This window comes from Peromyscus californicus, unplaced genomic scaffold (genome assembly GCF_007827085.1).
Source record: "Peromyscus californicus insignis strain IS unplaced genomic scaffold, ASM782708v3 Scaffold_5__1_contigs__length_169319896, whole genome shotgun sequence".
Lineage (NCBI taxonomy): Eukaryota > Metazoa > Chordata > Mammalia > Rodentia > Cricetidae > Peromyscus > Peromyscus californicus.
In genome coordinates, this window is record NW_026294573.1 from 140,406,784 (window position 1) to 140,412,984 (window position 6,201).

Consider the following 6,201-nt stretch of genomic DNA (forward strand, 5'->3'; position numbering starts at 1 on the left):
AAGCATACGTGGCTCCTGCTCTGGTGTGTGACTCTTACTTGGGTATTTCCTGGGAGACTTACCAAGTCAGTTTCCCTATCACTCTGTCACTAGAGGCTGGAGCTACATTCAGATGGGATGATTCTCCTAGCTCCTCTTGTCCTTTGTTCCTTTTTTTTCCAGGCAGGGTTTTGGTGCCTGCATCTTAGAGCATCTGAACTCTTGTACTTGCCATATCCTATTGTGTCATCATGTTTCCTAGTGTGCCCATTGCACACATCCCAGTTTGTAACTGCACGCTGTTTATTTGGTTGATGTCTTCTCTTCTGCTGGCTTTAACAGACTTGTCTTTTCCTCTTCACTATATTTATTGCAGTGGCTACAGTGCCTAGCATATACAACTGCTCAGTAGACTTAATAGGGGGTGTATTGGAGGTGCATGGTACACTCAGCAAATAGTGCCATCTGGAGTAGCAGTAACAGTCTAGGCTATACAGCAAAATTCTGCCTCAGAACATGAAGGAAGGAAGGAAGGAAGGAAGAAAGGAAGGAAGGAAGGAAGGAAGGAAGGAAGGAAGGAAGGAAGGAAGGAACGAATCTAACTGAATAATACAGAAAACCTTCAGAAACAAAATCAAATCAATCATGACAGTTTTTATAACAGAGTACCAAAGGGTGCCATGAAGAGTTTTGAAGTGCTTGCTGATGGCACAGGGGCCTATCAACTACCAGCACAGTTGAGGCAGGAGGATTGCAAATTCAAACCTGCCTGGGTACTAGATGAATTGAAGCCAGAGTAGGCAACTTGTTTTATTTCAAAATAAAAAAAAAATATTTATTAAAAGGATGGGAAATGTAGCTCAGTGGTAAAGCAGTTACCTTTCATGGGTGAAACTCTTGGTTTAATCCCTACTCCCACATACAAAAAATTAAGTTTTGATACCTCCCTTGAGATAATTCAAGAAGAAACTTTTTCTTCCAAATGATTGATACAATACATATGTAATAACAAATACAACAAAAATGCAGCTTTAGTCATGCACAAAACTGTTTTCTGCAAAAGCAGTTTCTTGTCTTCCCTTCTCTATCCCCTGCTCTTCTTATCCCCTACCCCCATTTCACACTCTCTGTTCCAGAAGATTCAGGCCTCAATCTTAGTTTGGTTGTTTCTTAGCTATAGCACATTGGCTAGCTCTTAGTCTCTTTGAGAACTAGTTTTCACTTTGTAAAATTTGGGTTAGGTACAAAATAATCAATGATGTGAACAGTGCCTAACTCACTAGTTATAGCACAATGAGTTTAAGATGTTTCTCACAGGGCCTAGAACAAGAATTCCCCATAATAAACTTTATTCATCATTGTATTATCAGCATCAACATTGTATTACTAGAATTCCAGTTATTTGTAGTCAGACTGCAATCACATTTCTAAAACTCTAAGCTTATAACTAATTCATTATTCATGGATTCACAAGTAAGGAAAATTTCAGTTTAGAGCTTGTGTGCCAACAGCAAGAATGTTTTTTCCCAGGTAATGAAGGCTAGATGATGAATTTGCTTTTGATCATCATATGTTTTTAAGACCATGGAATGACATGAATGTGTCTTTCTTTCTCCATGGAAATCTAGTTTTCATCTCAATGTTTTGCTCTGAAATCAGATCATATAGATATCACTGAGAGCTGTAGTCTCTATGTTCTTTGTAGCTAGAAACATCATTCCTATTTGAGTTCTAAAGACTTCTAGAACCATCTCTAGTCTATGTACACATTTACTTCCCTAGTTATTGATGCTGCTTCCAAGAGAACATCATTAATTCTATGATTTGAGTAACAATATAACACTTACAGATCACAAGTGACATTTACATTCAATAACAAGATTCTTTTTATGTGTATCCCCATGTTCATGCCTGGTGCCCCAAAAGTCAGAAGAGGGTGTCAGATCCCATGGAACTGGAGTTACAGATGGTTGTAAGAAAACATGTAGTGCTGAGAACTGAACACAGATCCTCTGTGAGAGTCATATTCCTAACTACTGGGTCATCTTTCTAGTTCCCAAACCCACTTTAAAAGAACATAAATATAATGATGTAAATATCTAAATTAAAAGCATGGATCCTAAAAAAATAACAAATGTCTTCAACATCATGCCTCTCCTGTGACACCGAGCCACTGGGCACTCAATGTTTTGTTACTGTCCCTAAGCTGTCCTGGGAATGTTTTGATCAGGAGTACCAGTGGCCACGAAACTTGGCCCCTCTACCACCAGCTACCTGAGCTTAATGACACACAATTCTCTCAGGTTCTGCTTCCTCACAAATGAAGGAAGGTATGTGTGACAGGTGTCACCACAGACCTTCTGAGGTTGGCATTCTTATGACTTTATTCCAATGACAGGATCTCTGTGCCACCCCCATAGAATAACAGACAGCTGGCATCATTTGTCTCATTCAGTCAATGGTTATTGGCTATTCCCTATGCTTTGATTTATTCCTTGGAGTCACTTAGAATGATATGTTCTGCAAATATCTGGGTCCTGATAATGTGCTCTCACTGTTCTTTTTCTTAGGCTCAATAGACCAATAGAACTCTGTCAAGTTCTGAGCAACAAGACTCACAGGTCCTGTCAAGTGTCTTTGGGAACACCTTGCTAGATGTTCTTGGATATAAAATGGCCTTCTGAGAACCAAACGCAGAGCTATGTACAACAGATAAAATAAATATGACCAATCCCATTTACACCAGGTTTCCAGCTCATCTCTGGCACATGTGTTTCTTAGTCAGTACCCTTCATTGACTCTGGGCTGCACTGAGGCTCAACATCACATTCACAGTCAGCCACTGCTCATTTGCTTAGTCAATGCCTTTGCTGAAAGGGCTCATCTCCCTGGTCCTATGAGAGACCACATCCTGAGCAGCTGGGATCTTCATTTAGGAACATAGCTACTTTTCAAGGGATTCCTAAGTTGCTTTCTAGCAGAAAGTTGGCAGTTCTCAGATTTTTATTTTTTTAACAAACTCATATAGGTCTTTGTAAATGAATTTCTTATATATGTTCAGGATAATTTACCCAGTGAGACATAGTTGTTAAAATATCATAGACCAAAAAATATTACTGAAGTGTTTATATAATGGTGTCACAAATTGGCCTGAGAACTGGGTAGAACAAGAGGAAAATATCCAAGTATGCAAGGAAATTAACAATTATTGTAAATGGTCACAGAAAATTGCTTTACTTCCACAGTATCTCTGGATGACACAATTTCAGATGTCTTTCATGTCTCTGGCAACATTCGTTAATCCTACTACAAGACATGGGTTGGATGTAGTCAGTGCATGGAGTCAATTTTGATATGCCAACATAAATAATCAGTACTTGCTGAATTGTAATAAGCTGATAAATCAGTTGGAGGAACATCTTTACATCATCTTAGAATGAAATCACCTGCATGGTAGAATATGACAGAAGTCATGGTTGTTTGCAAGGGTCTTAACTTTACTAATTCACCTATTTGGCATATTACTTTACTCAGGTTCTTTCTCTTTAAAAAAAGGCCAGTACACTGCTCTTATGTGAATTGTTATGAGAATTCAGTAATTAAAATAATTCAACAAAATAGCTAGCCAAATGTCTGGCAATAAAAATGTTTAATAAATCATATACAGAAATTATGTGTGACAAGCTTGCAAATAGCCAATAACATTTAGAATGTTAAAGAAACTCTTATTGTATTCATCCAAAGACCAGAAAAGTTTCCCTAAAAATTTCCTATACTTATCTTAAGAAGATTTTTAAAAATCAACAGCAATACAAGAAGTGAATGTAATATGTTTGCTCTGTACTCTAAGTGGGTCACATTTGTTAATCTGATTTAAGAAAAGAAGAAAAAAGCATTAATTATACTACTTGACTCCTTCAAGAGATGCACAATCCAGCAAGAATCAAATAAATGCTGTTTGCTTTAGCAATTTGATGATTTTCTTTGTGTGGTGCTTCTCAATTTTGCCTATTTAGTAATTTAATGACTAGGTGACTGTTGATTCATTTAGTTATACACTGAGTAGTTCACTGAGTGACCTCTTGGGAATTGAACTTGTCCACTGCCTTTTAAGCTGGCCTATCATTGCTTTCCATGTTAGAAAGCTAATTGTTCAGTATGTGCTTTTATTGTATACAAATACATACAACAACCAAAGATAATGCTGAATTAAACAGATCATATAGTGTTTCTTGAAGAAAATGCCCTTATGAGATATTAAAAATTGGGAAAGGAAATAGGATCCTTTAGGGACTCTCAGAGCAGTAGTCACGAAGATTGAAAATGTGGGATGTAGATTGATCCTTTATTACATTTCCAGGGGCACAATGGGGTGCAGCTTTCCTGCAGAGCCTCCATGATCAATCCATTCTAAAACGGCAAAATCTCACTATCAAGCAGGGCAATCATTTCATTTCCAACAGAGAGAAATAAAGGCAGTATTTGGAGACTGCTCCCCATGCAGATCTCATTTCCTCTGTGCCTCTGTTTTCAGTTCTCATCCCAGCCTGGCTTACAAGATAGTCAGGCTGAGTTCAGTCCCTTATCCCTTCCTTAGAGAGCCCTGAACGCTTAAAAATACTCACTGTCTAAACTAATTCAAGAAATATCTATCCTGACAAAATGGTTTATTACTAAGTCCTGTACCAAATCCTCTCCTCCAGGATGGCAAATAAATTGTAAAAACAAATGGATTTGTCCAATGTGGCTGCCCACCAGTCTATACTCATGAGTTTCAAGCCTGAGAAAATGGCAGATTCCTGACAGAGCTATATTAGCCCCCAGTCATAGCTGCTGTGGTGATATTGTGTTCCTCAATATATTGTGCACCCTAATAAACTTATCTGGGGTCAGAGAACAGAACAGCCACTAGATAAAGAGGCCAGAAAATGGTGGCACACACCTTTTTAATCCTAGCATTCCGAAGGCAGAGATCCATCTGGATCTCTGTGAATTCAAAGCCACACTGGAAACAGCCAGGCATGGTGACACACGCCTTTAATCCCAGGAAGTGATAGCAGGAAGCAGAAAGTTATATAAAGTGTGAGGACCAGAAACTAGAAGCTCTTGGCTTGGTTAATCTTTTAGGCTTCTAGCAGCAGTTCAGCTGAGATCCATTCGGATGAGGACACAGAGGCTTCCAGTTTAAGGAAACAGGATCGGCTGAGAAGTTGGCGAGGTAAGGTTAGCTGTGGCCTGCTCTGTTTCTTTGATCTTTCAGCGTTCACCCCCATACCTGGCTCTGGGTTTGTTTTATGAATAAGACCTTTTAAGATTCATGCTACAGCTGCTATTACTTTCTTGTAGGTCTTGACAAACTTGCTTCTGGGACATTTCTTTATTCTTAATGTTAAGTTGTAAGGTGCATTACCTTATTCTTTTTTATTTCTATGTCAATGTTTTATTTTAATGTCCAGAGTTTGGAATGAAGGGCTGGTGCTCCCTCCTGGCCTATTTCACGGGTACTTTTTCTTGTCTAGCTTGGTTTCTGGGAAGATTTCATTCAAGTCATCAATGGTCATCTGATCAAAGGGGACAATGTTCTTCATTTTCTCCAGCTGTGTCTCATATTGCTGGATCCTGGCCTGGGATTCAGACACAAATGCAGCATAGTCCTTCATGTCCTCCTTTTCCTCATTGTCTACCAGGGCTGTGAAGTTATCCTCGGGCACTGGAATCTTCAGGGCATTATACTTCTTTTCAAATTCATTCACCAAGCCAGCCTTGGCCACACTGGCCCTGTAATAAGCCCAGTCAATCGCTGGTCGTTTCTCAGACACATTAGCCAACCTGGTATGGAGGTTCTCACTCCAGGACTTTAGGGAGTTTGAAATTGTCTTTTGGTTTCAGGGTATGATCTCCACAAAAGCTACCCAATCAATGGTTTTTAGAGCAAGTTTGCACCCAGCCATCTTGGGATCCTTCACGGACCCTGGCAGACCACTGTCTCCAGCAGTAAGGAACCACATTACTTTATTCTTAATGTTAAGTTGTAAAGTGCATTTCTTCTTATTCAGAGTTTTGTTAGCTCTATTTAACTGTATGTAGATGGCATTTTCTGACCACCCTTCTGCAGGCCTTCCCACACTCTGAGGCTGGTACTTTTGGAGCGAGGTAGTACATTGAAGTTCTGGGTTGTGCTCTCCCAGCCCTGTCTGAGAAACTGGTTTGAGAGTTTTAGTC

The 6,201-nt window shown here is 39.3% G+C and overlaps 1 pseudogene; it reads right to left on the minus strand.

The window, feature by feature from the left end:
• Positions 1-5,474: 5,474 nt before the first annotated feature.
• On the minus strand, positions 5,475-5,930 carry LOC128097064 (ATP synthase subunit d, mitochondrial-like; annotated as a pseudogene).
• Between the last annotated feature and the right edge of the window lie 271 nt (positions 5,931-6,201).